The sequence below is a fragment of the Mustela erminea genome, chromosome 21 (genome assembly GCF_009829155.1).
Source record: "Mustela erminea isolate mMusErm1 chromosome 21, mMusErm1.Pri, whole genome shotgun sequence".
Taxonomy (NCBI): Eukaryota; Metazoa; Chordata; class Mammalia; order Carnivora; family Mustelidae; genus Mustela; species Mustela erminea.
This window is the reverse complement of record NC_045634.1, coordinates 10,077,121-10,105,053: the sequence shown is the minus strand read 5'-3', so window position 1 is coordinate 10,105,053 and position 27,933 is coordinate 10,077,121. Positions and strand designations below refer to the sequence as shown.

The 27,933-nt window shown below is 41.9% G+C and overlaps 1 long non-coding RNA gene across 2 annotated transcripts in view; it reads left to right on the top strand.

Moving 5' to 3' along the window:
- Positions 1 to 27,933, top strand: part of LOC116581825 — a 208,769-nt gene that overhangs the window by 110,861 nt on the left and 69,975 nt on the right. The window contains exon 4 of one of the 2 annotated variants that reach the window (XR_004282245.1): positions 11,463 to 11,818. The exons of the other annotated variant lie outside the window; for it this stretch is intronic. This is a non-coding gene — a long non-coding RNA (uncharacterized LOC116581825). Of the gene's footprint in view, positions 1 to 11,462; positions 11,819 to 27,933 lie in introns of those variants that run through there. 2 annotated transcript variants of the gene reach the window in all.

Genomic DNA, 27,933 nt, shown 5'->3' with positions numbered 1-27,933 from the left:
TCTCCCATTGTGCATCTGCACGAGGAATGGGACCCAGGTATCCCTTTGCTGTTTCAGCCGCAGATCTAGGTCTGTCTTGATTTCGACACAAGGTCCCGCCTTGAGACAAACAACCCTTTGTCACATTAGGTCAGACTTTAACTTGGGGTCCTACCGGTGGCTGGCCATTTATGACTCCCCTACCCAGTTGACAGGCCCCTTGGTGCTCTGCATGCCCGAAGTCGGCCAAGCCGGCTCACAGTTCCCCACTAGCTCCTTAGCCGTCCTTCAGGGTCTTTGACTTCCAGATCCCCTTTTTCTGTCCTCAGTGGTGCATCATGGTGTTGTTTCATTTGGGCTCTGCTGTCAGGTGCAGTCAGATCCATTCGAGCTCTGCCGCTTGCTGGTAGCGTGGCCTCGGGGGAGTTATTTGAAACTTCTCAACTTCAGCTTTCTCTATAGAAAATGGTTTAGTAGGACTTAGATATTTAGGTGATGGTGGGGCTTATATAATGCTTTTAAAATACTTAGCACATTATCAGGCACAAAGAAAGCAGTCCCCGAATGGTTAGTAGTGATTGTGTCTTTTTAAAAAATCTTTTAAAGATTGTATTTATTTATTTGACAGAGAGAGATCACAAGTAGGCAGAGAGGCAGGCAGAGAGAGAGGAGGAAGCAGGCTCCCTGCTGAGCAGAGAGCCCGATGTGGGACTCGATCCTAGGACCCTGAGATCATGACCCGAGCCGAAGGCAGCGGCTCAACCCACTGAGCCACCCAGGCGCCCCTCTTTTTAAATTTTTTAAAAAAAGGTTTTATTTATTTTTCAGAGAGAGAGAGAGAGAGAGGACATGAGTTGGGGGAGGAGCAGAGGGAGAAGCAGGTTCCCTGTCAAGCAAAGAGCCCGATGTGGGAGGTAGATGCTTAACTGACTGAGCCACCCAGACATCCCCATTGATATCTATCTTTTTATGTGGCTTCTTCTGGTTAACTGGACTGGGGTCTTTACTCCCAGTATCCCCCATCATGGTCTAGCTTAGCCCTTAGACCAGAGGTGTCCTAGAGGTCAGAGGAAGTGAGTGACTGGCAGCTTGGGTGTCTACCTCATTTGGCTCTGCTCCAGGTGCCTCTAAGGTTCCCCAGAAGCTGATACTGCCCAGGTGTGGTTGACAGTTTGGAACCACAGTGGCCCCCGAGGGCCACTCTCAGGGTCAGCTGCAGTCTGTGGAGGCTCTCAGCTCCGTCTTCACATTTCCACCCCTTCTCTGCAGCCTCACCGAGACCCCTTCAGTCACCCCAGCTAAAATCGCCAGGACCTGATTGTTTGCCTTGCTCTGTGGCCTCCGACCACATGCTGATCTGACCTGCCACACTTTTGCTCCTGCTTTGGGGATTACCACTGTGGCCAGAATGGCTGATGTCCAGGCTGAGCTCTGCTTCCTAGCATCCTGATTGGGACACAGCACTTGCCAGGCTTTGCTCCTGATGCCCCACCTCTGTCTTTAACCAGTCCTTCTCCAAGGGCCTCCCTTATTGCTTGTTTCCTTCCAATCCTATCTCCTGCATTTTGCTTCTGACTGAGCCCTTAATGTGACAATGCGACAGCTACCTCCAGTAGCCTGGATGGAGGCAGCAGCAAAGCCATTCCTTCTCCAGTGACCTGAGCAAGGCCATCTTCCTCAGCCACATGTGGAGAATTGTTCTCATTATGACTATTTTAACATAATAAATCTTTGTGCCTCACTAGAGGTACAGAGTAAAGCCTCATTAATTAAGGCCCCACCGATTCAGAATTTAAGATAATTTGTTCACAGGCCAAGTTGAAATTTACATTCGTCCTATCTATGAAAAAAAAAAAAGGTTCATTAAGTAAATCAATAAAGTAAGGAAGATTGCAGGAAGCCTGTTCAATCTAATTAAGAAAACAAACTATTTTGAAGCACTTTGTAATACCTTTGACATATAAACAATGTGTTCATTACAAATGACTTTTATGTACTCATTAAAGCATATGGGGGGAAGATTCCTGTTTGACAAGTTAAAAATGATCAGTTCAAGTAAATGTATTTAATTGAAGGTAATGAAAGTGGTTTTAAAGATTGCCTGTGGTTTTGGCCTTTCCAGTAATGGAATGGTGGTTGAGGGGAGAGGAAACTCGGGAATCAGACAGACTCAAGTTCTCATCTTGACTCTTCTGGTGAACTGGGGCAAGGTGTTCCCTTTCTAGAAGGTGTGATTTCCTTTCCTCAAAGAGGTTTTAAGAGGATTAAGTGAAAAGATATATGCAAAGTGCTTTTCACTGTCTTAGGTCTATAATAATAAGCAACAGAAAATCGTCATTTTGTCTCATCTATTTATTTATTAAAAAAGATTTTATTTATTTATTTGAGAGAGAGACAGAGTGAGAGAGCATGACAGGGGAGGTCAGAGGGAGAAGCAGACTCCCCATTGAGCTGGGAGCTTGATTTGGGACTCAATTCCAGGACTCTGGGATCATGACCTGAGCCGCAGGCAGTCACCCAACCAACTGAGCCACCCAGGTGCCTCTATTTTGTCTCATTTAGCCCATCCAACAGAATGTAGAAAATTCTTATAATACTCATTTTACGCGTGAGATGGAATATGGGCTCCGAAATACTGAGTGACTTCTCCTGGTTGTGCATGGAGGAGCTGGGATGCTAGCTGAGGCCTCCTGGTCCCACACTTAACCCCACTGTGTCCTGTTTGGTGGCTTCTGGGGGTCTAGCTGGCGCTTACCTAGCCCCATGAGGGCAGGGGTGTTTCTGATGAGTACGCTGAGCTCCACTGTGTTAGCGACCAGTTGTGGCTCTTAGCTGTTTGTCTCCACAACGAAACCCTTTCTCAGCCACATTTCTTCTTTTACTTTTATATTTTGGAGGAGGATTAGCTTGGCATTGAGAAGGAAAACAAGATTAAGGGTATCTGAAATGGGGCTTCTGAGAGCAGCAGGAAAATTCTGGTATTTCAGAAAAGGGAGGGAAGAGAAAACGAATCCCGCTGTCATGGAGGCACTGGCCGACCTCCGCCATGCACAGATAGCTCCGAGGAGAGCAGCGACTCGCGCTCGTGTACTGAAACCGGAGCTTCTACGATGATGGATATCTGTTGTTGACAAGAGGGAAGAAGTATGGATTGAGCCCGTAACTATGTTTAGAGCATCAGGGGATGAATTAGCCTAATTGGAATATTAGTCTCAGTTACAGAGAGTAATCACTACAGGCTGTCTCTGGTTTCATTAGAAATTTAATTAAGTTTATCAATGTTTGGCCTCTCCAGCCTTCGTTTTTCTAGACTCTTCCCCGACAGACAGCCCTATTGTTTAGGAAGACTTTTCTTTTGTTTTCTTTGGTTTCCCAGGAAGGGGCTGGGCTGGGCCGGGTGGGGGGGGCAGTTGGGGGAGTTGGGGTGGTGAGGCTGGAGGGTGGTGATGGGCGGGGCTGTCCCCTAGCCTTGAGCCTGGCTGGTAGCGCTCCCTTGGAGACTGGCAGACATCAGTGGCGAGGGGCAAGGTTGTGGCTCTCTCAGGTAGCAGTGGGATGTCCCACAGCTGAAGACATCAGAAAAGGGTACACTTATCCAAGTCGGGAAGCTGGGCATTTTCTGAGCCTACCTGAGAAAGCACCAAAGCCTTTCTTTCATTACCTCCAAGAAGAGCATAGAGGTAGCCCGCCCTGATTCTGTGGTTTAGGGTTACAGGTGCATCTCCTCCAAGAAGAGTGATCATTGTATCTAACACACATTGTATCTAACATTGTATCTAACACACGGTGTATTTTTAGGCAGTAGCGTGTGTCATGCTGAAATGCCAACTGAATATTACCCCCACCTTAAAAGACCACCAGAGACATGAGTCAAAGCCAAGCAGCAAGGGTTCGAACCTGGACCTCTGCGCTGCTCGTTGCCGATAACGCCGAGAGGTCCGGAGCTGGGTCGGTGCAGGATTTTTTTTTTTTTAATTAATTTATTTATTTGACAGACAGATCACAAATAGGCAGAGAGGCAGGAAGAGAGAGAGGAGGAAGCCGGCTCCCCGCTAAGCAGAGAGCCCGATGTGGGGCTCGATCTCAGAACCCTGGGATCACGACCTGAGCCGAAGGCAGAGGTTTTAACCCACTGAGCCACCCAGGTGCCCCCGTGCAGGATTTTTATAGACAGATACAAACAAGTTTCGGGTGGGGCTGAGCTGATTGATTGACAGTTTGAACAGGCATACTTGGCGTCAGTGGATTGGGTCAGGGGACCCTGCGCGAAAGCTTTGTCTAAGCAATCTTACAGAAGCAGAACTGGCCGGTTAGCCCACGCATGCGGGGGGGGGGGGGGGGGGGGAAAAAAGCACTATCAGGATATTGAAGGCCTGGTTACTATCAAGTAAAGACAATTGGGAGTCTCCTGGTGGAATGTTACATTCCTGCTATCAAGATCCTTGTTAATGAGATTTAGGTTTAGAAGAAATTTAACTTTATTTACTTTTCCTTCTACCTCCGCCTCCTTCCGTTTCTCATGGAGGGGAGGGTGACATTAGGGCTATTGATAAGGTAACTTCTTTGTTGTAAATCTCAAGGACATTTGCAAACCAAGGGAGACTCCTACCTTGCAGGACTGTGATGTCTGCAAGTTAACTATTTATCGTTTTATGGCAGTCAGGGGTGCCTGAGGAATGCTACACATATGGAGGGGAGCGGGTGAAGGGGGGGGTGCAAGGCGCCAGCTTTTGCTTTGTCCTCAGCCAGCCTCCTGCTCCTTCAATGCCAATGTTTAGGAGCAGGAGGAGAGCTTTGCAGTTCTGCAAGGCGTGTGCTCCCCCCTCCCCGGTTTTCTTCCTATCTTTCTCTTCTCCAACCCTCTCATCCCCACCCTTTGCTTGTCCTTCCTCTGTCCTTCACCTTGTTCTGCCCCCTTCTTCTGCAGTGAGTGTGGGTCTCTAACAAATGAATTCCCTTCTGCTGGTTCTTGTCTTCCTGCTCTGACCTGGCCACAACTCTTTTCAGTCGGTCAAGCCTCTGCCTTCTGCTCAGGTCATGATCTCAGGGTCCTGAGATTGAGCCTCCCGGTGGGCTCCTTGCTCAGCGGGGAGCCTGCTTCTCCCTCTGCCCGCCTCTGCCTACTTGTGCTCTAGCTCTCTGTCAAATAAGTAAATTAGGGGTGAAACCCCCCCCACTTTTCTCACCCTTTTTTTCATTTTTATCCCCCTCTTCTCTCTCTTCACATGTAGAGATATATATGTAAATATATGTGTATTATTTGATTTTGCTGGATCATTTTAAAGAAAGTTGAAAACATCACTTTACTGCACAAAGATTTTAGCATGTAATAAAATAAATGATTCTGAGTAGAAAGCCCATCTCTCTGTAGAAAGGAAACTTTCAATGGGGTCTTTTTGAGACTCAGGGAAGAAAAGCCAACATGAGGAATTAATTGGTGAAGACAATGAGAACCAAACTGGTCTAACAAAACCCTTCATCCCTGTAACTACCAACCCCTAAAAGTTGTTTCTGCCACCCCAACAAACAGAATCCAGGGCATTTTTGTTCCCTTTTGTGTTAAACTTATTTTCCAGGATAATTAATCCATTTTGTTTTTTCCTTTCTTCTCTTGTTCTAAGCCTGGCTGTCAAAAGCAATGCGTTATATTCAGGTTTTAAGCACCACTCTAAGCTGTGCTTAACGTGGCAATGTGACATTGGATAAATCACTTAGTCTCTCTGGTCTTCAGTTTCCCCGCTGAACAGTGGAGGGTGGGGGAGGATGGTGCTTAAAGATCTCCTAGGAACTTAAAAAAAAAAATCAACTTGATTGAGTATAATTTGCATACAACAGAACAATTTTAAGCATCAAGCTCAGTGAATTTTGACAAATGCATACATCCAAGTAACCACCACACAAATCAATACAAAACATTTCCATTACTCTAAAATGTTCCCTAGAGCCGCTGTGCAGTTAATCCCCACGCTAGTCTCAACCCTGGGGCAAACCCTGATTTGTTTTCTGTTTAGCTTCTTTTAGAATTTCACACAGTATATACTTTTTATGTGTTGGCTTCTTTTGTTCAGTATAATGTTTTTGAAAAAATTTTCAAAGATTTTATTTATTTATTTGACAGAGAGAGACATAGCAAGAGAGGGAACACAAGCAGGGGGATTGGGAGAGGGAGAAGTAGGCCTCCCACTGAGCAGGGAGTGAATGGGGGGGCTCGATCCTAGGACCCTGAGATCATGACCTGAGCCAAATACCACAGTATTTTGAGTATTAGATGGAGTTTATATGGAATTTCCATTTATATGGCTTTGGTGCTATTGTTGTCAGACATTTTTTTCTACATATATTATTATTATGTGCCCCGTTTTCTTTGACTTGCATTTTTCTTTTCTTTTCTTTTTTCTTTCTTTCTCTCTCTCTCTCTCTCTTTCTTTCTTTATTTCTTTCTTTTTTTTTTTTTTAAAGATTTTACTTGTTTATATGAGAGAGAGAGGGAGTACAGAGGAGGAGTGGGAGGGAGAAGCTGACCCCATGATAAGCAGAGAGCCTGACTGGGGCTCGATCCCAGGATGGTGAGATCATGACCTGAGCTGAAGGCAGCCACTTAACTGACTGAGCCACCCAGGTACCCCTGACTTGTGTTTTTTCTAACAGCAACTCAGTAGTATTTCTTTTTTTTTTTTAAATTTTATTTATTTGACAGAGATCACAAGTACGCAGAGAGGCAGGCAGAGAGAGAGAGAGAGGGAAGCATGCTCCCTGCTGAGCAGAGAGCCCGATGCGGGACTAGATCCCAGGACCCTGAGATCATGACCTGAGCCGAAGGCAGCGGCTTAACCCACTGAGCCACCCAGGTGCCTCTCAGTAGTATTTCTTATTTTAGTTTCCCTCTATTTATTTATTTCCCCCTCTGATTATAAGATTTTTCTTTTTTATTGGTTTTTAGTCACTTAATTTTCATGTGCCTTGGTATGTATTGGTCTCTTTGTATTTATCTTATTGGGTTTGTTGAACTTTGTGGAAAGTTTGCATCAAAGATTGTTACCTCTTATTTGGAAAAGATATGGATGGTTTCTTCATTTTTTCCTATTTCTTTATTTCTTTCTGTTCTATCCCTCTCTCTCCTCTCATTCTATTATGTAGAAATTATGATCACAGACATGTGATACACTTAATATAGCCATATAGTTCACTCTTGTGTCTGTATTTCATTTTGTTCTTTTGTTTCTTTTGCCAATTTGTTAGTTTTTATGGCAAGTCTTTAGGTTTATTGATTGTTTCTTTAGGAATTTCTAATCTTCTTTAAATCTCATTCAAATGAATTTTTCATTTCATTGTATTTCTCAGCTGTAGAAGTTCCATTTTTAAAAAATGGAATGTAATTTCCCCCCCTTATGTTCATGTTTTTCTCTATCCTTAACCATATTTTTAATCATGACTTTATTTTATTTTATTTTATTTTTTTGATGTAGTGTTCTAAGATTCATTGTTTACAGTAGCACTCAGTGTTCCGTGCAATACGTGTCCTCCTTAATAATCATGATTTTAAAGTTTTTGTCTGCTAATTCTATTATCTTTGCATTTCTGGGTCTGTTTCTGTTATTAGTCAGTTTTTCTTCCAGTTATGGGTTAAATTTTATTGCTCTCTTTGTATGAATGGTTATTTTTGCAAAATATATGTTGGCTATTTTTATGTTGTTGAGTACCTGGATTTTGTGGTTGTTCTTTTAAATAACTTAAGTTTGTGTTGGTAGAGAGGTAAGTTATTTACAGGTCAGTGTCATTTGTTAAGGGCAGAAGTATAGTGTTTCCTCCTACCTAGACCTGACCAGATCTTCTGAACACTCTGGTGTTCAGGGAAGCCTCTTTATTCTGCAGGTGAGAAGTTAAATACAGTTCTTTGTCCCTCTTCGTGGAGTTTTATCCTGCATGTACACTGCTCAGTTCTCAGCAACAGACTTATGGGTAAGCCTGGAGAGGTTTCTAGATCTCTTTCTTCAGAGTTTCCTTCTTGTCGGTACTGTAACCCATAATTTTTCAGCTGCTTCCAGGTCCCTGGACTCTCATATCTGTTTTCTCAGTTCCATGAAACTGCCGTGCTCTGTCTGGGCTTCCCTTCCCTGAGTTACACTGAAGAGTGCCTCTTGGAACAAACCTGGGGTGATTATAAAACTCACCTGTGTGCTTTTATTCTCTAAGGGATCACCATTCTGTGCCTCCTGTTGTTCAACATCTAAAAAACCCTTGTTTCGTAGATTTTGTCCAATTTTCTAGTTGTTAACAGCAACACAGAAAATCTGGTCACTCTATCGTGGCCAGAAGCAAAGACTTCTCTAATCCTCTTATCTCCAAATTCTCCCATTTTCAGATCTAATCATATCGTATTAGACATCCTATCCTGAAAAAACTCTTGTTTTGTGTTCATATGTGTGGAAATGAGAACAAATACAAACACAGAGTCTCAAATGTAAGACCAGGCTTCTTGAACAAATGAACACATGGTAACTTCCAGTCTGTCTCAGTGTCCCTTTCATCCAGTTCTTTTTAATTGCTGACTTGTATATATACATATTTTTTTTCCTCTAGTGATCCATGAAGATCTGTGTATATTTCTGTATCCACATCCATATTTATGTCTATATATTTGCTCCTGTATCTGTATTTCTTTAAGTCTTATTTCCATCTCTGTGTCTATCCATCTGAACCTATATTTTTACCTATCTCCCTTTCTGTCTGTATTAATATAGATATGGAAAAGCAGTCTAGTCTAGTATTTAAGAGCACAGATTTGGGGTCCAAACAGCTCAGAATAAATCCCATTCCACCAAATATTGTGACTCTTTGGGCAGATTATCTGGTCTTTACATACCTGAATCTCTTCAGCTGGAAAATGGGATAACATCATTGCTACCTCATAAGGTTGCAGTGAAAAATCAATGAGTTAATATATGTAGAAGGTGTAGAATTGCGTCTGGTACATAGTAAGTGCTATTTAAATTGTCAGGGTTAGGGGACACTCTGGGTGGCTCAGTCGGTGAAGCATTTGCCTTCAGCTCAGGTCATGATCCCAGGGTCCTGGGATGGAGTCCTGCATCAGGCTCCCTGTTCAGTGGGGAGCTGCTTCTCCCTCTCCCTTTGCCATTCCCCCTACTCATTCTCTCTCTCAAATAAAGAAATAAAAAAATAAAATCTTTAAAAAAAATTGTCAGTGAGCTTTTGACTCGATTTTGGCTCAGGTCATGATCTCAGGGTCCTGGGACAGACCCCATGTTGGGCTCTGTACTCAGCTGAGAGTCTGCTTGAGATTCTCTCTCTCCTTCTGCCCCTCCCTCCTCTTGCTCTCTCTCTCAAACAAATAAATCAATCTTTAAACAAATAAAATAAATTGTGTTCGTAGCTCTCTCTGATTACAGGCGAAGATCTTTATGAGTCGCTGGGACCAAGCTCCCGGCACGGATGTGCTTGAACCTGTAGCACCTGGACTTGCTTTGAGAAGCATCTGGAAGTAAACTTGCAGTTTCCTGGGGGTGAATAGAGTTGAATGTGACTTGGAAAAATATGAAAACTTCTGTTCCTATCAACACGTCTCTTCTCAGGAACAGTAGCCTTTCTGGGTAAGGGGTCTGGTTCCTAAGAAGAATCATGGCGGTAGGCATCGCCTAATACCGGGTAGTTACTCTATTGGTCTTCATGTTTTGAGACTCTTACTTGCAAGCCTGTGTGGTGGTATTCACGGTGTAATGGCTGCTGGTTGCCGCTTTGTGAGGTCTCTCTGTCTTTCCGTGGCAGACTCCCCTCAGTCACTGTGGTTTCCCTGTGTGCTTTCCAACCTCTTCCCCAAGGCTCCTCAATCCATTACAGCTTGTAGATGCGGGACAATTTACTCTTTTCCTGCTGCTACTTCTTCATTTGCATGTCCTCTCTACCCCATACCTCATCAAAAAGGCTTCTTTAGTACAAGAAGCCACCCTCTTTAAAGCTCACCGAAGACTTATTAGTAGATAAATGTGTTCTTTAAAATTACATTAGTCTAAGTAATTCAGGTAGGATGAAATTATTAGGAGTCATAATTCCTTAAGGAACAGAGAACACCACCAGGGTCCCATAGAGGTAGGCTGCAGACCAGGACTCTGACCTCAGACCTAAGTAATTTATACTCTTCACAGCAAACACCTCAGATTGTTTCATTAGGCCTGGAGGGATCTAGGGGTCTAGGGGAATCCAAAAACAGAAGCTGGAAACCTTCTCCTCACCTTTATTTTTGGTGTGTAGGACAGCTTTTTCTTTTTACCACCTGCCTCATGCAAGTCACATTTTTTTTCTTTCTTCCTCCCTGTTATTATGAAGAGAGGAACCTACGCTTGTTAGATTCCCCTCTGCCCTTGAGTCATCAGAATGGATGCCCAAGGTGCTGGAGATTCTACTTCTCCTTATTAAGGCTGCTGGACACCCTATAAGTGGCTTTTTTTTTTTTTTTCCAATTTCTTAATTCTGGTGCCAGTACTCCTGCATACTTTTCTCTTCGAGGAAAAAAAAGGGGTGGGGAAAAATGTTAGAATTTTTTAATCCATTATCTGCAGAAGTGCTCAGAGGGCCGAATACTTTTGCCATGTGGCACCGAGGGCCAAAGACGGTTCATTTTCCTCTATGTGAGATAGGCTGAGCATACTCACGGATCCTAAGAGCATTGTGTTGGAATCATTGCTATTAGGAATGCAGAATTCAGCTCCCTTCATGCTCTCTGTCACTGAAGGTTACGGGGGTTTTCTTTATGTAGTCACAACTGGAAACTGGGCTTGTTCCAGACTGTAGAAAGGTGACTGCTGGGCCCTGACAGGTGCACTGTGGCTTTCAAATCTTGCAAATGACATCGCTTATTGTACAGGGTGCGTACATGCCAACGATTACATAGTAGCTGGCGTTCTCCACTTCGGAAACCACAGCCCATGATTGATCGTCCTGTGTCTGACTTGGACCCTGCTGGGGCCCGGAGAGGGAATTAACGTGGATTGCATTTAGTGTTTGTCAGATACAGTAAGCTGGCCTTGGTTGAAATGGTGAGAGTGTGTCTGTTTGAGAGTAAATGCTTTACTGTAAGCAGGTATTAAACGATGACATTGTTGATAGATCTTCCTGGTTCTCTATCTGTAGGACATAGGCATCTTCAGGATTCATCTTGTTAATGGAGAGGTCTGAGGGTGACACTGTACTTTGTCATCACACCTTAAAAAGCCAATACATATGCACAAGTATGCAGGATTGCTTAGCATTTGTCATTAGAGCAAAGGCGTCTGGCAGTGGCTATGTACCCCGGTGCATTGTCTAAATTAATCCATTGAGGGATATTGAATCACTTAATCACAACGCAGACTTGCTGCCTTGGTAGGCACGCTCTCCCTTCATTAGATTTAATATATTTCTCATTATACAAATCTGCCTGTGCGACAATAAGTCTTGTTCATAAATCAGTTTGCCCTTTTGCTTTGCAGATGCGGAGAACTTTCATCAAACAAGACATAAATGGAGCCTGTTAGATAGGGGGTCAAAGCAGTCATCACCAGACAGTAATACCTATTCATTAAGATGATTTTTAATGGCATATTCTAATGGGCAGAGGTAAAACAATTATGATTTTAACTTCTTGTTTGCATTATAAATAAGTAAAAGGAAAGCAGCAACAAGGAGTACTTGGAATTCCTCTGACGGAGCCCCAAACTTCATCCCCTCATTCCGTCTGTGTGCAAACCAAGTGCTAAGGGACTCAGAGCTGGCCTGTGGTCTCTCAAGTTAGCACAGTAGCATCAAGGCTGATTTAAAGATCAAGGCGTAAAGAACCGTATGCATGTCAGGATATGCAAAATGTTTGAAAATCACTTAAAAAATAGCTATCGAGCACTGGAGCTAGAATTATGATTATTGACTTAAAAAAAATATATCATTTTGCTTTCCTTTTCTCTACCATCGTGCTCAGTAGACCAGAATATTTGAATAGTCTTTTTGTAAGACAGATTCTGACTTATTGCATATTTAGTATATGTCGTGGCACAGTATTGACCCTCTTTTTCATTTTTTGGATTGGGTTCTCCAGAGCATTGTTTCTGTTACTGATCTCCTGAAAGAAAAACTTTTCTCTCCCATTGATCATTTCTACTGTTTTCATTGTTATTATTTTATTTCATTAATGCCTACTTGTATCTTAATTTCTCTTCTTTTTTCTTTAGATTTTTTTTTTTTTAAGATTTTATTTATTTGTCAGGGAGATATAGAGAACACAAACAGGGGGAGCAGTAGGCAGGGGGAGAAGCAGGCTCCCCACCGAGCAGGGAGCCCACCTGACTCAATGACCTGAGCTAAAGGCAGACCCTTCACCGACTGAGCCACCCAGGCATCCCTGGGTATTGCTTTTTTCTTAGCTTTCATGGATTGGAAGTTCATTTCTTTCCTGTGGATTTTATCTAGATCGCAGATGCATAAATGTAGATTAAGCATAGTTTTGGTTCATGACTTTCCATCAGCTCACATTTGTTTGATTTTTTAATTTGATATGTAAAGCTCTTACAAAATGTCCCAAATAAGATCTAGGACCTGGACTTCCGTAATCTAATCTTGTGGCCTTTCGATTCTATCCCCTTTTCTATCTCCTGAGGGATTTGGCACTTTAGGTAACCATCACCCTTGAATCCTATGTGTTTCTTTCTTTTTCATATAGTTTTATTATGTGTCCATGTACACCTAAAATTATATGTCTTTATTTCGGTCATCTTATACTCCATGAGGAGAGTCTCATGTTGTGTGTAATTTTGTTTGGAACTCCCCTGCTCGCCCCACCCCCATGTCATATAGAAATATACATTCTACAGTTGTCTGGATGCAGAATTTTTTATATGTCAATGAGATCATGTTTATCAGTACTAATGGTTAAACCTTTTATAGTTTTTAAAAAAGATTTTATTTATTCGTTTGAGAGAAAGAGAGAGCACAAGCAAGGAGAGCAGCAGGCAGAGGCAGGAGCCGGCTCCCCACTGAGCAGGGAGCCCGATGAGGGGCTCTAGTCCAGAACACTGAGGTCATGACCCGAGTGGAAGCAGAGGCTTAACTTACTGAGCCACCCAGGCGCTCCAAACCTTTTACAGTTTTCTGGCTTTTTTCTCTTACTCTATCATTTACAGAAAGAAGTATGTTAGAAACTCTCACTCAGGGTATAGATATGTTTACTTCAGCCAGTTCTCTTGAGTTTTAGGTGATATTATTATGTGAATGTCAATTTAGAGTTGTCATATTTTCCAAGGTAAAGTAGACATACCACCATTAAGAAATATCCTATTTTTTACTTCTGTTTTTTTTTTTTTGCGCCATAAAGTCTACATTGTTTGATACCCATATAACAATATTCATTAGAAGAGAAAGACCAAAAACATAATAAGAAAAAGGACAAAAGACATTTTATGGGTAAATCAAGACAAGTTGCTCTTTTTTTTTTTTTTTAAGGTGTTACTTATTTATTGGACAGAGAGAGATCACAAGTTGACAGAGAGGCAGGCAGAGAGAGGGGGGGAAGTAGGCTCCCTGCTGAGCAGAGATCCTGATGTGGGGCTCAGTCCCAGGACCCTGATATCATGACCTGAGCCAAAAGCAGAGGCTTAACCCACTGAGCCACCCAGGCACACAAGGCAAGTTGCTCTTAAATACTTGAAAAGATCTTAACCTCACTCTTTAGGAGTAAGGCATATAAAAATTCTGTAGAGATACACTTTCTCATCTGTTATACTTTTTTTTTTTTTAAAGGTTTATGTATTTATTTTACAGACAGAGAGTACACACACACATACACACACGTGGAGGCAGGGCAGAGGGAGAAGGAAAGAATTCTCAAGCAGACCCTCTACTGAGTGTGGATCCAACGGGGCTTGATCTCATGACCTTGGGATCATGACCTGAGCTGAAATCAACAGTTGGCTGCTTAACTAACCAAGACAGCCAGGTGCCCCTCACCTGTTACACTTTAAAAATAATCAACCATCTGCAAAACAGTGGGTGGGTAAGACTGTCGGGGAACACACATTCATCCATGGCAGACGGTATTCCAGAAAAGCACAGCTCCTATGCTGTGGGATTTGGCAATATCTGATAAAGTGCTTACATATGCATTCTGTGACCCAGAGTCTATGAGTTTGTACTCACAACACCTCACAAAGACTGTCAGAGAGCACATTATGTGGCATGCTGCCTCTTGCGTAAGAAAGAGGAGAAAATAGAATGACTAAATAAATTTACTCTTTTTTTTCTCCAAAAAGGAACACAGGAAGGTTAAATTAGCAACTAATGAAAATAGTTACCAGTACAAGATGGGGAAACAGAGTGAGGCAGATGGAAATGGGCCAAATAAAGTCCAAACTTCTTTGAGAATCCAGTTTGGACTTTATTTGTTATTTCATTTCATTTCATTTCATTTCATTTCATTTCATTTCATTTCGTTTAATTAAGTTTTCATTTAAATTCTAGTTAGCAGACATATATCAATTTCAGGAGGAGAATTTAGTGATTTCTCACTTACATATAAACCACACGTATGGGGCGTCTGGGTGGCTCAGTGGGTTAAGCGCTGCCTTCGGCTCGGGTCATGATCTCAGGGTCCTGGGATCGAGTCCTACATCGGGTTCTCTGCTCAGCAGGGGGCCTGCTTCCCTTCCTCTCTCTCTGCCTGCCTCTCTGCCTACTTGTGATCTCTCTCTGTCAAATAAATAAATAAAATCTTTAAAAAACAAACAAACAAACAAAAACAAACAAACAAAAAAACCACACGTATTTTAGAGTTTCAAAAACTCAACTAAGATTGAACATAAAAAGAAAAATACAAATCTGTGTCAAACCGATAGGGAAAATAATTATTGCAAGTAACTTTTGGATTCATTTAGTAGAATATATTTTAAGATAAAAAGGACTTCAAAGAAATCTCAAATTTCACGTAGTAGTTCATAATTAGCAGTAACAATTGTAATTTTTAGACTTTATAAAATATATTGTGGGATAAAGTAAATACATGAGTGTACTCAAGTTTTTCTAAGAAAATAAAATGTAAAATTAAGAATTCCTGTAATTGAAATTCAAATTTGAAATATCAATATGAACTTCTTTTTATTTAAAGGTCTTATTTATTTATTTGAGAAAGAGAGAGGGAGAGCACAGAGGGAGCATGAGAGAGAGAGAGAAGCAGGCTACCCGCTGAGTGGAGAGTCTGATGTGGGCCTCCATCCTAGGACTGTGGGATCATGACCTGACTCAAAGGCAGCTGCTTAACCCACTGAGCCACGCAGATGCCCCTCCATGTGAATTTCTAATTAAGAAAAACAAAACAAAACATTCCAACCTCTGTCACTGAACATACCTGGAAACAACGACCCTTGAATAGCAAGTGCATACCTAGTGTCTAGACCTTGGTTCTAAATGTCATTCTCCATTAGAGGCCGCCAGGGCTCGCAGACGTGGCTGATTTCAATTTGGACGGGGGAAAAAACAGGGTGGGCATAGGACATTTTATGCCAGAAAAAAATAGAGAAATTCTCAAAGACTATTGAGATTATGTCTAAGAGACAGAAAAGTCAGCTTGAAGGGGCTCTCACTGGGCAAATTTGGGACAATTTGAACATCAAAGACAATAATGCCTTTGATCAGTTACAGTGCATTAAATGCACAAAATGTCATGAGTCCATCGTGATGGGGCTACAGAGTAGGGAGGAGGGAAGGACTTACTGTTACAGAGGAACGCTGGCTGATAAATATGGAAGGAATGAGAGAATTAGGAAATCACCATTTTCCAATCCCCAGTGAAATAAATGATTCACTGGTTCAAGTAAGCCTCAGCAATCAATGCTAATGCTGTTGGATGAAAGTTTGGAAGCAGGATATTCACAGATGGCTAAAACATCACCTCATAGATTAATTACTGACTGCCAAATGCAAAAGAAAAAAAATGCTCTTTTAAAATAGAGACATCTGGGTCTCTTATTATTGCCATCAAATGAACAAAGTTAACATCCTTAACAGTGGGATGACCTGACTTCATGAATTTCTTGGTGGGTTGGGATCTGATGTGCGCAACACCTCTGAGGTGTACTTGCCAAAAATGGTTAACTTGTTAAAAATGTTTAACTTGAATGAATCCTTCAAGTGTCTAAGCATAATTTTCAATTAAAGTCAAAATTCAATAACACCATGAGAAACGTTAGGTAGACATAGACTATGAGACATTCTCAAAGACGGATGGTCTGAACTTTTAAAAAAGTCAATGTCCTGAAAAGTAAACAACCAAAAAACCCAAGAAAGTTGAGGGACTATTTTTCAATACAGGCAATACCCGAACCTTGATTGGATTTTTGCTTTTTATAAAGTAATTACAAAAGGCATGTTGGAAACAACTGGGGACATTTGAAAATGGACTGGGTATTAGTAAATGTTATGTGCTTGGAATTCATATTTATTCTGTGAAATGGAATAATTACATTGAAGTTATTCTCTTAGGAAATGCATGATAAAGTATTTATGGAACAGTCATGATATCTGCAATCTGTATGTGGCTTGGAGAATATGTACATATACACATGTATACATATACATATATGTATATGTATGTATGTATATACCTATGTATATGTGTGTACACATGTATGCAGAGAAGGGGGAGAGAGAAAGGCAGAAAGGAGAGAGGAATGAGCAAATGAGTTGTGGTTATACTGCTTCATTGTATTATTCTTTCAACTTTTGTGTATGTTTCATGTTCATAATAAATTGGGGAAACCAAAGGACCTAGCTTAGAAAGAAAAAAATGTATAGCCCCGTTGGACTTGAATTGTATCCCAGATACGGTGCACTGGAGCCTTAGGATGCAGAGTGGGTCTGGGACTCCACAGCATCATTCATTGCAGACTGGTCACCACAGCCAAGACATGGGAACGGCTGTGATATCTGGACAGGAAATTGAGCCATATCCAGCAACTTGGATAAAACTTATGTTAAGTGAAATAATTTGGACTCAGAAGGACAAATGCTATACGATCTCCTGTGTGGCATCTAAAATAGTAAAATTCATAGAAACTGAACGGAAATGTGTACCGGGGACTGAGGGTGGGAGAGAGAGAAACAGCGTGATGGTCAAAGAGTACATAGTTTCAGTTATGCCACATGAGTAAGTTTTGGTGATCTTACGGAGAGCATGGGGACTATAGTTAACAATACGGTATTATATACTTGAAATTTGCTAACAGGGTAGATCTTAAATTAACCCTTCTCATCACACACACAGAAAAAAATAAAATGATAAAGTGATAGATATATGAATCAGTTTGGTTGCAGTGCTCACAATTTATATTTCATTTGTACCTCAATAAAGGTATTAATAATTTTTTTTAAAAAGCCTTAAGTGATAAAAAAGAAATGCAGAATACCTGAGGCCTTATCCAATACCTTCTGGATCGGAATCTGCACTTTGACAAGATCTCCAAGTGATCCACTTGCCCATTAAATTCTGAGAAGTACTGGTATATGAGAGAAATTGACAATTGAGTTCTTACTGAAACACACATAATTGTCAACTTTCCTAATGTGGCAACCAGGACTATCTGACACAGTCTTTTGTAAACTTTTTGAGTTCAACAGCGGGACATAATACATGTGTGAATCTAATTCTTTCACTGAAGAACATAGAATAATCACTCCGGAATTTTATTTGTCTCAGGATAGGTAACCTGTGTGTCAATAAACAATGAGCTCACAAGCAAAGATTCAGATTGGCTCCTGCTCCATTTACTTCTGTATTTCCTCTCACCAGATACAATTACAGGAAAATAAAGGGGCTCCCTCTAAAGGAAAAGAAACAGATGTCCACGGGCATCTGCTCTGGATCTCCCCTCCCAACTCAGTATTTGCAGACTGAATTTGAACATCTTCCCTGTGCTCCCTGGAGTAGAGAGCTGACCAACGGAGCTGGATCGCCATCCAGTAAATCCCGATTTCCAAAAGCGTGATTAGATGATGACTACCGAGACCCAAGGGGCCAACAAGATTTTCTCAAGCTCTGGTTTGTGATGACTTGTAATTTTTATCCACCTTCGGAGAAATGTTTCACCGTCTCCCTTCCCATGATTCATTGACTCCAAGACATCTGATCTGGGCTTTCCAAATCCATCACTCTTCTTGGAGGTAAAAAGATCTGTTAATTCAAGGTAGACAGCATCACTCTAGTCTTTTCCCCATTTCTTCTGATATACACATGAATGTGAACATAATTGGTGCATTTCTCCGCATTTTCCTGAAAAGCCTCGACAAGAAGTCAGAGACTTTTCATCCCTTGAGTCATTGATCTCCAGAATTATGGCCCGGCTGCTGCTGTCTGCTGTGTCCTCTTCACTTCGTATAACCCCCCCAGACTTGCACAGTAGTCTTCTAACACAGGTAATAAGGCTGACAATTTGCTCCCTGTTTCTCATTCTTTGAAATGTAATTAAGAAGTGATAGCTCGTATGAGCACTGGTAGGGCTCTGGGGTTTGGTGGTGAATAAACCCTAGATGCTTTGATTCATATCTCTTCCTTTTTTTTCTTTTTTAAATGCCTTCCTATCTTTTTTTTTATTAATTACTTTTATTAACCTATAATGTATTATTTACCCCAGGGGTACAGGTCTGTGAATCATCACCCTTACACATTTCACAGTGCTCACCATATCACATACCCTCCCCAATGTCCATAACCCAGCCACCCTCTCCATCAACCCCTCCAACTCCCCTCCAGCAACCCTCAGTTTGTTTTGTGAGATTAAGAGTCTCATGGTTTGTCTCCCTCCCGATCCCATCTTGTTTCATTTTTTTCTTCCCTACTCCCCAACCCCCCCCCACCCTGGCTCTCACATTCTTCCTATCAGACAGATCGTATGATAATTGTCTTTCTCTGATTGACTTATTTTGCTCAGCATGATACCTAGTTCCTATATCTAGGAATATCTAGTTCCATCCACATTCTTGCAAATGGCAAGATTTCATTAATGCCTTCCTGACTTAATCTGGCTGTGTTTTTGGAGGGATGTTCCTGTGACCTACACCCATGGTAGTCAACTTTTCCTTCCTTTTCATTGTAAAAGGGAATTGGCCAGGTGGGATGTGATGCCTCTTCTCAGTGACCAGCTTTAGAGACAACTTTCTCCTCAGCATTCTTACTCAAATATCTACAAGATGTAGCAGACCTCCCTCCCCTGGGAAAAAAGGCGGGGTGCCCTGTATCTCTTCCCTCAACATTTTTCTTTCTCTTCCTTCTGCTGTCAATAGTGGTTCCATGACCTTGTGAAGTCCCCCCTCCCAATCTGAAATCTTCGTCATCCTAAATGAACTTAAACCACTGAATTACATCACAGCAGAGCAAAACAAGGTGGACTGCTCTTTACACGTTGTAGAGCCAAGAACTGATTTTTTCAGTATCCTTAGGAGTTTCAGAAATCTGTTTAATTTCTCTGAGCCTCAGTTTTCTCATTTTTAGACTGGGGCAGATTTAGCTTTCTGGCTTGCTTCCTGATGGTATTTTAAGGAGCCAGCTTAACTTGAAGCCAGACCACTCTTCTACACTTTTATCTGGAGACAATTGTAGATTCACATGGAGTTATAAGAAATAATATAGAGAGACCTTGTGTATGTTGACCCAGTTTGTCCCATAGTAACCCTCCCGACTATAGTATGATATCACAACTAGGAAATTGATCTTGATACAATCCACTGACCTTATCAGATCTCACCCATTTGAATTGCATTCATTGGTGCATGGGTGTATATTTCGTTGTGTTTTAATTTCCCAGGGATGCCATAACAAAGAACCACAAACTTGAGGGCTTAAAACAATGGCAATTTAATCTCTCATTGTTCTAGAGGCTAGATGTCCAAAATCAAGGTGTTGGTGTGGCTGTGCTCCCTCCAAAGCCTCCAGGGGAGGCTCCTTCCTTTCCTCTTTTAGCTTTTTGTGACCCCAAGTGTTCCTTGGTTTACAGCAGCATGACTTGAGTCTCTGCCTTTGTCTTCACACGCCTGTCTACCTTCACGTCATCTTCTCTCTGTGTTCCAATTTTCCTCTTCTTGTAAGGACACTACTTATACTGGATGAGAGGCTCAGGCTGGTGGTGTATGGCTTCCTTTTTACTGACTGCATGTGCAGCAATCCTATTTTTTTTTTTTTTAATTTTACTTAAAATTTTTTCAGTGTTCCAAAATTCATTGTTTATGTACCATACCCAGTGCTCCATGCAATACGTGCCCTCCAAAATACCCACCACCAGGCTCACTGTGCCCCAAAACCCTCAGTTTGTTTCTCACAGTCCACAGTCTCTCATGGTTTGTCTCCCTCACTGATTTCCCCCATCTCACTTCTCTTCTCCATCTCCCAATGTTCCCCATGTTATTCCTTATGCTCCACAAGTAAGTGAAACTATATGATAATTGGCTCTCTCTGCTTGACTTATTTCACTCAGCGTAATCTCCTCCAGTCCTGCCCATGTTGATAGAAAAGTTGGGTATTCATCCTTTCTGATGGAGGCATAATATTCCATTGTACATATGGACCACATCATTTTTATCCATTTGTCTGTTGAAGGGCATCTTGGTTCTTTCCACAGTTTGGTGACTGTGGCCATTGTGCAGCAATCCTATTTCCAGATAAGGTCACATTTTGAGATACTGGGAGTCACAACTTCAACATACTTTTTTGGGGGAAACAGTTCCCCCTGTAAGAAGCTCAATGCAACTTATCACATGTGTAGATATGTGTGACTCCACTCCAGATAAAAACAATTTCATCTCTGCAAGGATCCTGCCATGGACACCTCCTTCTCTTTCTGTCACCCTACTCTGCACTTGGAATAGCACTCATCTATTCTCTACCTCTATAATTTTGTCATTTGAAGAAAGTTTTCTACATGAAATCATACAGACCCACTTTTTTTTTTCCCCTTTATGTAGTTTCCACACCCAGCATGGAGCCCAAGGCAGGGCTTGAACTCGTGCCCCTGAGATCAAGACCTGAGCTGAGATTAAGAGTTGGATGCTTAAGCACATGAGCCACCCAGGCACGCCCACACAGACCATTTTTTAAGCCTAAAACTCACACATATACATATAGAAGTGTAGTTGGATGCACCTGAGAATTTTCTAGACCATCACATGGCAGGAGTTTTATAGCTTGTCTTCCTCCAGTTGTCGTGTTCTGGGCTCCTTGGCAGTCCATATACAGTATCAGTCAGCATCTTCTTCTTTCTCATCTTCTTTACCCATGGAGAACTAGGGACTGTGAAAAATATTTGTTCTGTGGAGAGTAGATTGAAGCTTTGCTGCCATCATACTTCTCCAATGGCAAACCCTTGCGTAGTGCAGCAGAAACTTGACTGGGATTTGCATCATGCGGAAGAGCTGTAAATCTTAAGAATTGAAAGATCACAAAATTCCCAAAGGTTATTGATAGAAAAATGCATAATGTATTAGCAATAGAAACACACGCTCTTTAGAGTTCTATGGGAACCTAAAGGCCGTTTGCCCCTTCTTGCTTCTTTATGGAGGAAGTACACACACCAACACAGGTAGGACACATTCTGCTGCAGTAAACACCACTACTCTGCAGACGGTACTTGGGTGTTTGGCAGCGTCTGAAAGGTTGAATGCCCTTTACGTAGCTCATTTGTTCCCCGACCTTGTCCTTCTACCTGATTGGCCAGTTTTGACTGCCCAACGGTGTATTTTCCCCAAAATAGGATGGCTCCCATAGATTTGCCCTATTTCTCTGAATTAAAATAAAATTGGAGGTCACACAATGCAGTCTGCCAGATTTAAAACCTCCCAGCATAAGAGAACGACTTATATTTCTAAAGAAAAAGCACTAGCAAATTTTGGATGCTTCTGAATGAAGCCCAAGGTTGATCACTCGCTGTGGTCCAGAATTGCCGACGCATTTTCTTACTGGAGAGTAAGCGGGATCTCTCTCAAAGCGTCTTCATTGTCCGACATCACAGCTATTTCTGTCCCTTACAAATGTTGTAGCAATTTAGCAATCTATTGACTTGACTTTTTTTTCCATAAACATGCTGCCTGTTCGATGCATAATTCAAATTCACACACAAACCGTGAGATGTTTGCTTAGCAAGAGCTATAATTTAAACGTAACCTCTGCAGAAAGCCATTCAGCAGTGCCTGTGTGTAAAGTATAATTTAGTCTGTAGAAGCAATCTTCCCTCCGCCGTTCTAATATGTGAGCTTGTTTGCTAAATAATCATTGTAGCGTTTTGCTCAAAGCAGTGGTTTTATGTATTTTCCCCCCACCACTCGTAAATGCTGCCAAGGTAAATGAGAGTTCTTTGGAAACTGCTACTGTCATGTAGTTTTCATTTGAAAATGTCACAATAAAGCAATGTTCTTTGATGCCAAGTAGCATGGAACATTAGAACATGATAAACATGGTCCCTAAATACAGTAAAATAACACAGCGTAAATGGCCTGATTCTCTCTTAAAATGAGAGGCTTTTTGTTGTTTTTATTCTAAAGGGCCTGATTGGGGGACATAGCTGGGAAGAAGATGGAGTGCATAAAAGGGCCGTCAAGGTGGGAGTGTGGAGGAAATTATTATTATTTGCAGCCTGGGCCGAATGGAAGGGAAGAGAAATTTGGGAGAAAAATGTACTCCGAATAAGTGAAATGGAGATTACAGTCCAAAATATGCCATTAACAACAAATTACAAAAGTCTTTCCAAGAGCCAGGCGGAGGCACAAAGTAAAAGCAAAGTTTTAAAGGTGTAATTTGAAGAGTCAGGAGAATATATAAAAAAAGGAAAAAAAAAAAAAGAGAGAGAGAGAGTGAGAAAAGTTATAGAAGCAGCCAGATGGGAAGGGACACTACTTTCTTAAGTGCACTTTTGCTACTTTTAACTTGTCCTTCCTGCTACAACATTAGTGAATGTTGACTATGATTTTTTGTCTGTTTGAGTCCTAGAAAATGGTTACACAATAACATTGGCTAAATCTGACTCATGAGTGGATTGGGTGGTTGTTATATAATTTCTTGCACCTTTGTAGTTTAAAATTATGACAACTTTTTTTAAAGATTTATTTTATTTTTATAGATTTTATTTATTTATTTGATACAGAGAGAGAGAGCACAAAGCAGGGGGAACGGCAGGCAGGGGGAGATGGAGAAGCTGGCTCCCCACTGAGCAGGGAGTCTGATGTGGGACTTGACCTTGGGACCCTGGGACCCTGGGACCCTGGGACCATGACCTGAGCCGAAGGCAGATGCTTAACTGACTGACCCACCCAGGTGCCCAGGATTTATTTATTTTATTATAGAGGGAGGCAGAACACATGCAAGTGGAGGGAGGGGCAGAGGGAGAGGGAGAGAGAATCTCAAGGATACACTCCGCTGAATGTGGAGTCCACCACGGGGCTCCATCTTATGACCCTGAGATCATGGCCTGAGCTGAAATCAAGAGTTGGATGCTTAACTGACTGAGCCACCCTGGCACCCCAGGTATGACAATTCTAAATTAAAAATAAAATTGAGAATTTGAATCCACTGAAGAAACTCTGCAAATAGCATACCAATCACATCATGGGATAGTAATATGCAAAATGTCACTTGTACTGCTTCCATATATTTGGAGGTGTAATTACTGTCTTTCAGCATGATGACAGAACCATTTGTTAAAGTCTCATCCTTCAAACATTTATTAGGTGATTACTATTGGTACTCATAATGTTGCTCACTAGGCATTCGAAAATAGAGGATTTTGCTTTCTTATCCAGAGGACTCAATGTTCTATGGCTTCTTCTTCTTCTTCTTCTTCTTTTTTTTAAAGATTTATTTATTTATTTATTTATTTGACAGACAGAGATCACAAGTAGGCAGAGAGGCAGGCAGAGAGAGAGGAGGAAGCAGGCTCCCTGCTGAGCAGAGAACCTGATGTAGGGCTCGATCCTAGGACCCTAGGATCATGACCTGGGCTGAAAGCAGAGGCTTTGACCCACTGAGCCACCCAGGTGCCCCTGTTCTGTGACTTCTTAATGCTAAATTCCAGGGGACCCATGGTGTCTTATTTTCCCTTCTTTTTTTTTTAATTTTTTATTTTTTATAAACATATATTTTTATCCCCAGGGGTACAGGTTTATTTTTCCTTCTGAAAAGTTCTGTGTCTAATGTCTTCCAACTTTTCGGGATACCACTTTTGGCCCTACCACTTGTCATCATTTCCTGAGTGACAAAAAACTGGTCTTCTCCTATGATAGCCATGACTTTATTCTGATGACTTACTTAAGATAAAAGTTATTCATCCTCATGCCTTATGATTGCTTCCAAAGGACAGTCATCACTGCACGCAGTTTTCATCCATTGCACATTTTTGGAAGAGTGAACCTGATGTTCTAAAGCCAGTTTTCGAGCACGATATCCAAAGTGTTTGAGGAATAACAGTAGAGTAGGTACATGTGTAACTACCACATTAAAGGGAAAAATACTCATTGATGTTGATATCCTGCTATGTTTCTTTTACAAAAAAAGCTGCTTTATTTTAATCACATTTTGTACGTGTGCTTACATACTGAAAATTCAATGGTAAGTCAATATCCACTCTTACTACATTTTAGCTTAAGACTATCTTTTATCTAGTAGTTAGTGAGAAAACAGAAACACAAGAGAAAACAAGAACTTCACTTGCGAATTGTTTAACTGACTGGGTCCCAAAAGTCATGATCTTGAAACCTACAGTATAACGCCCTTTTCCTTCACATGGAATAGGTTGTCATTCCATTTATTTATTTGTTTTATTTATTTATTTATTTGTTACTTTTGTACTTGTTTGGTTGGAGTCTCAAGCGCTTCATGAACTGTAGGTCTTTGACAAGTGTGGACCCAAAGTGCTGTTGTTGACTGGAAACCTTAGTGCGGGTGGTCCAGTGACATGGCTTCCATTTTGAGTCTGTAACTACCCTTTCCTCCCAATTACAGGAACTGAACTGTGTTCAATGTTATGTAATTCTTACAGTGATTCCAATGAAAATCACCAGTGGTGGGCATGATTGTGTGCCTTTCAGCAATTTGGGCAAGAGACTATTACAGTACGTTTAGCAACAAGTGTAGAATATTGGGGTGGGCCAAGAAATAGACTCAGTGGACCAGATGCAGACTCTGCTTCTCTGATGGAAAGAATCTGGGAAGAAATTAATGGAACTTATGCAAGGAATCCTTACTAAGTGTTGGGTCCCTAATCAAAGGAGCGAGACTGATTCAAAGCGAAGGTCAAGCAAAGCTTTATTTCCTGCCAAGCATCGAGAATCAAACTCACTGGCCAGGGCCATCTCTTGCAAAGAGGCAACCTCTCTCTGCCTTACAGACTAGGTTTTAAGGGCAAAGGCCATATCGTTGGGCCTGGGCATGCACAGGTGGCTGATGAGATTGTAACACACAGAGAAAGCTGCGCAGTCACGCTAGGTCACATGTAAGTGACCAATTTAATTATAATTTACCCCGTAGTAGATATTTGAACTAGCCTATCACCTTGGTCAGAATTGGTGCTCAAAGGGCACCCAAAAGGCAGAGCCCATACTGCTTGGTAGCTAGGGAGACATTATGCATGCTCTACTGATTGGATGCCTCCACCTGACCCGACTCATCCCTGCATTTGGGCTGTTATCTCCACCTGACCTGACCCCCACCCTTGTATTTGGGCTTTGTTACCTGGGACTGATTTCCTGGACCTGCTTTTAAGTAAGTTCCCCTGGGGGGTGGGCAGGGTCAATTTAAGTTTTACTGCATGAACAACAAAATGGCTGTTCAACCGAGGTGGGGCCACTCTGGCTAAATAGGCCCTTACACTAGCATCGTTTTGTTCATCATCTTCCTTTTTCATCTTTGTCCTCCTATGTGAGCTGGGCCTGTCCTGCTCTAGGTCCCCTGCCAGTCCTTTCTCGTGGCAGTGCTCTCGAGGCTCCTCTTTCTTGATGTTGGAGCTGACTTCCCCAGCTAAGGGCTCCAGTCTGGCTCTAGTGTCACTGCCCTGGGCTCCTGAGACTGCACCTCAAAGCTGAGCTTGTTTCCTAGAAATGGATTCACTACCAAATATTGGTGCTTCTCAGAAATGGAATTTTGCCGCAGAAGGTGGGGAAGGTCTCATGCAGGCAGTCCGCACTTCTCTTGTGTGAGTAGAGGTGCTGGAACTTTGCACTGTTCTTGGTCCATTTCCATTCTGTCTCCCCGGGGGCTAGTCCCTCCTCACTCTCAGAGCATCCCAGTGACAACTTTCTGAGATTATACTATAATCTCCTCTGGGGATGGTGAACCAGAAAAGGATTACTTTGGATCCATCACAAAGTACACAGGAAAACTCCAGTTAATTAAAATACTCTTGAAATGAGGTTTTCTCCTTAGTAGAAATTTCTACTTAATTTGGATAAACCAAATTTATGTCTTTTAGTGTCAAAAGATAAAATGTTCTCCAGTAGTATTATGTTTAATAAGAGCAAACATTTACCAGGTGCCTGTTATACGCCAGACCCTCTTAGAATATTCGTTACTAATCTCATTTTAGTCTAACAACAGTTTTGAGAGGTAAGATGACAATTACCCTCACTTTGTTTTTGGGGAAAACCAGGTATCGAGAAGGTTAGGTAACCCTGTCCAATGTTACAGGCAAGAGGGAAGGCATGGGATTGAACCCAGGAATTTTGTATGTTCAAATCTAGGCTTCAGCTACTATTCTATTGCTTCCACAAAGACGATAGGGAATCTGGAAGCTTCTGAGATGAATCGAAAAAAAATTTTTTTTTGAGAGTATTCTTTTCCAGGATGTCTTCCTTTCCTACTGCCACTCCCACACCGCTGCTTCCATATCCTCAGACCACATCTTCCACATCCCAGTACAGTCTTTACCCCTCTGGAAGTCCTTGCTATTCCACAAAACTCTCATTTTTCCACACTGATTGCTCTCCTCTATCTCACTGTCTCATGGGGAGTAAATTCATGGATTCATTTGAGCGCACGGGTCATTTCCTGTCTGTTCCTCATTTCCTTCAAGAGCAAGAGTAAATTTTGCAGTCTACTTTCCCAATTCTGACACCAGCTCCCACGCGTGGGTTCTTTCCCCGAGCTAAGCAGTTCTGCGACACCATCTGGGTGTCCTGTAACTCAACGCCATTCTGACAACTCTGTTCAGAGGCATTATCTCCCAATAGATAATGGCAGACCCCACAGGGTCATTAAGGGCTTAGTCCAACAAGACTGCAAATGTCTCTCTCCATTCCTTGGCTGGCCTCCTGTCATGGAGGGCACTGGTTCCTAGAGGATGGGGCAGTGAGTCTGGCTCACCATCTCTCCTGCCTCCTCTCCCCAGCAGGAGGTCATTGACTGCTCTCAGCCTAAAGGGCTCTTTTCTCCCTCTTCGTTTGTGTGGAAACTATTTTCCTTTGAGATGACAACTTCTGCATTTCTCCTAAGGGCTCACCTTCCCTGTCATCTTAATTCGGACACATTATCTGTATAAGTTCTCAAAGCACCAAAATTGTGTCTCCTTCTTTGCAGTGATAATGAGTGGGTGATCCTTTCATTGTACATTTAGACTTGAAGTGCCCCGGGGCAGAGCTTGTTTCTGTTTTGCCCACCATTAAATCTATGACACCTAGTACCGTGCTTGGCACAGAGCAGGTTCTACATTAATATAAACTGAATGAATGAATGGATGAATTTGTGAATGAACACAAAATTTCATTCTTATACAATTCTCCTATTTCTAGTAAAGGACACACACACACACACACACACACACACACACACTCACACTCCCTCACCCCCCAAGGTGAATATATGAAAAAGACAATTTGCTATGTAGCCCTTCTTGGAATCTTAGGTTTATATGAATTATTTTGGCAACGCTTACTCTGGAGTTTTCCAAAGTTTTCTCT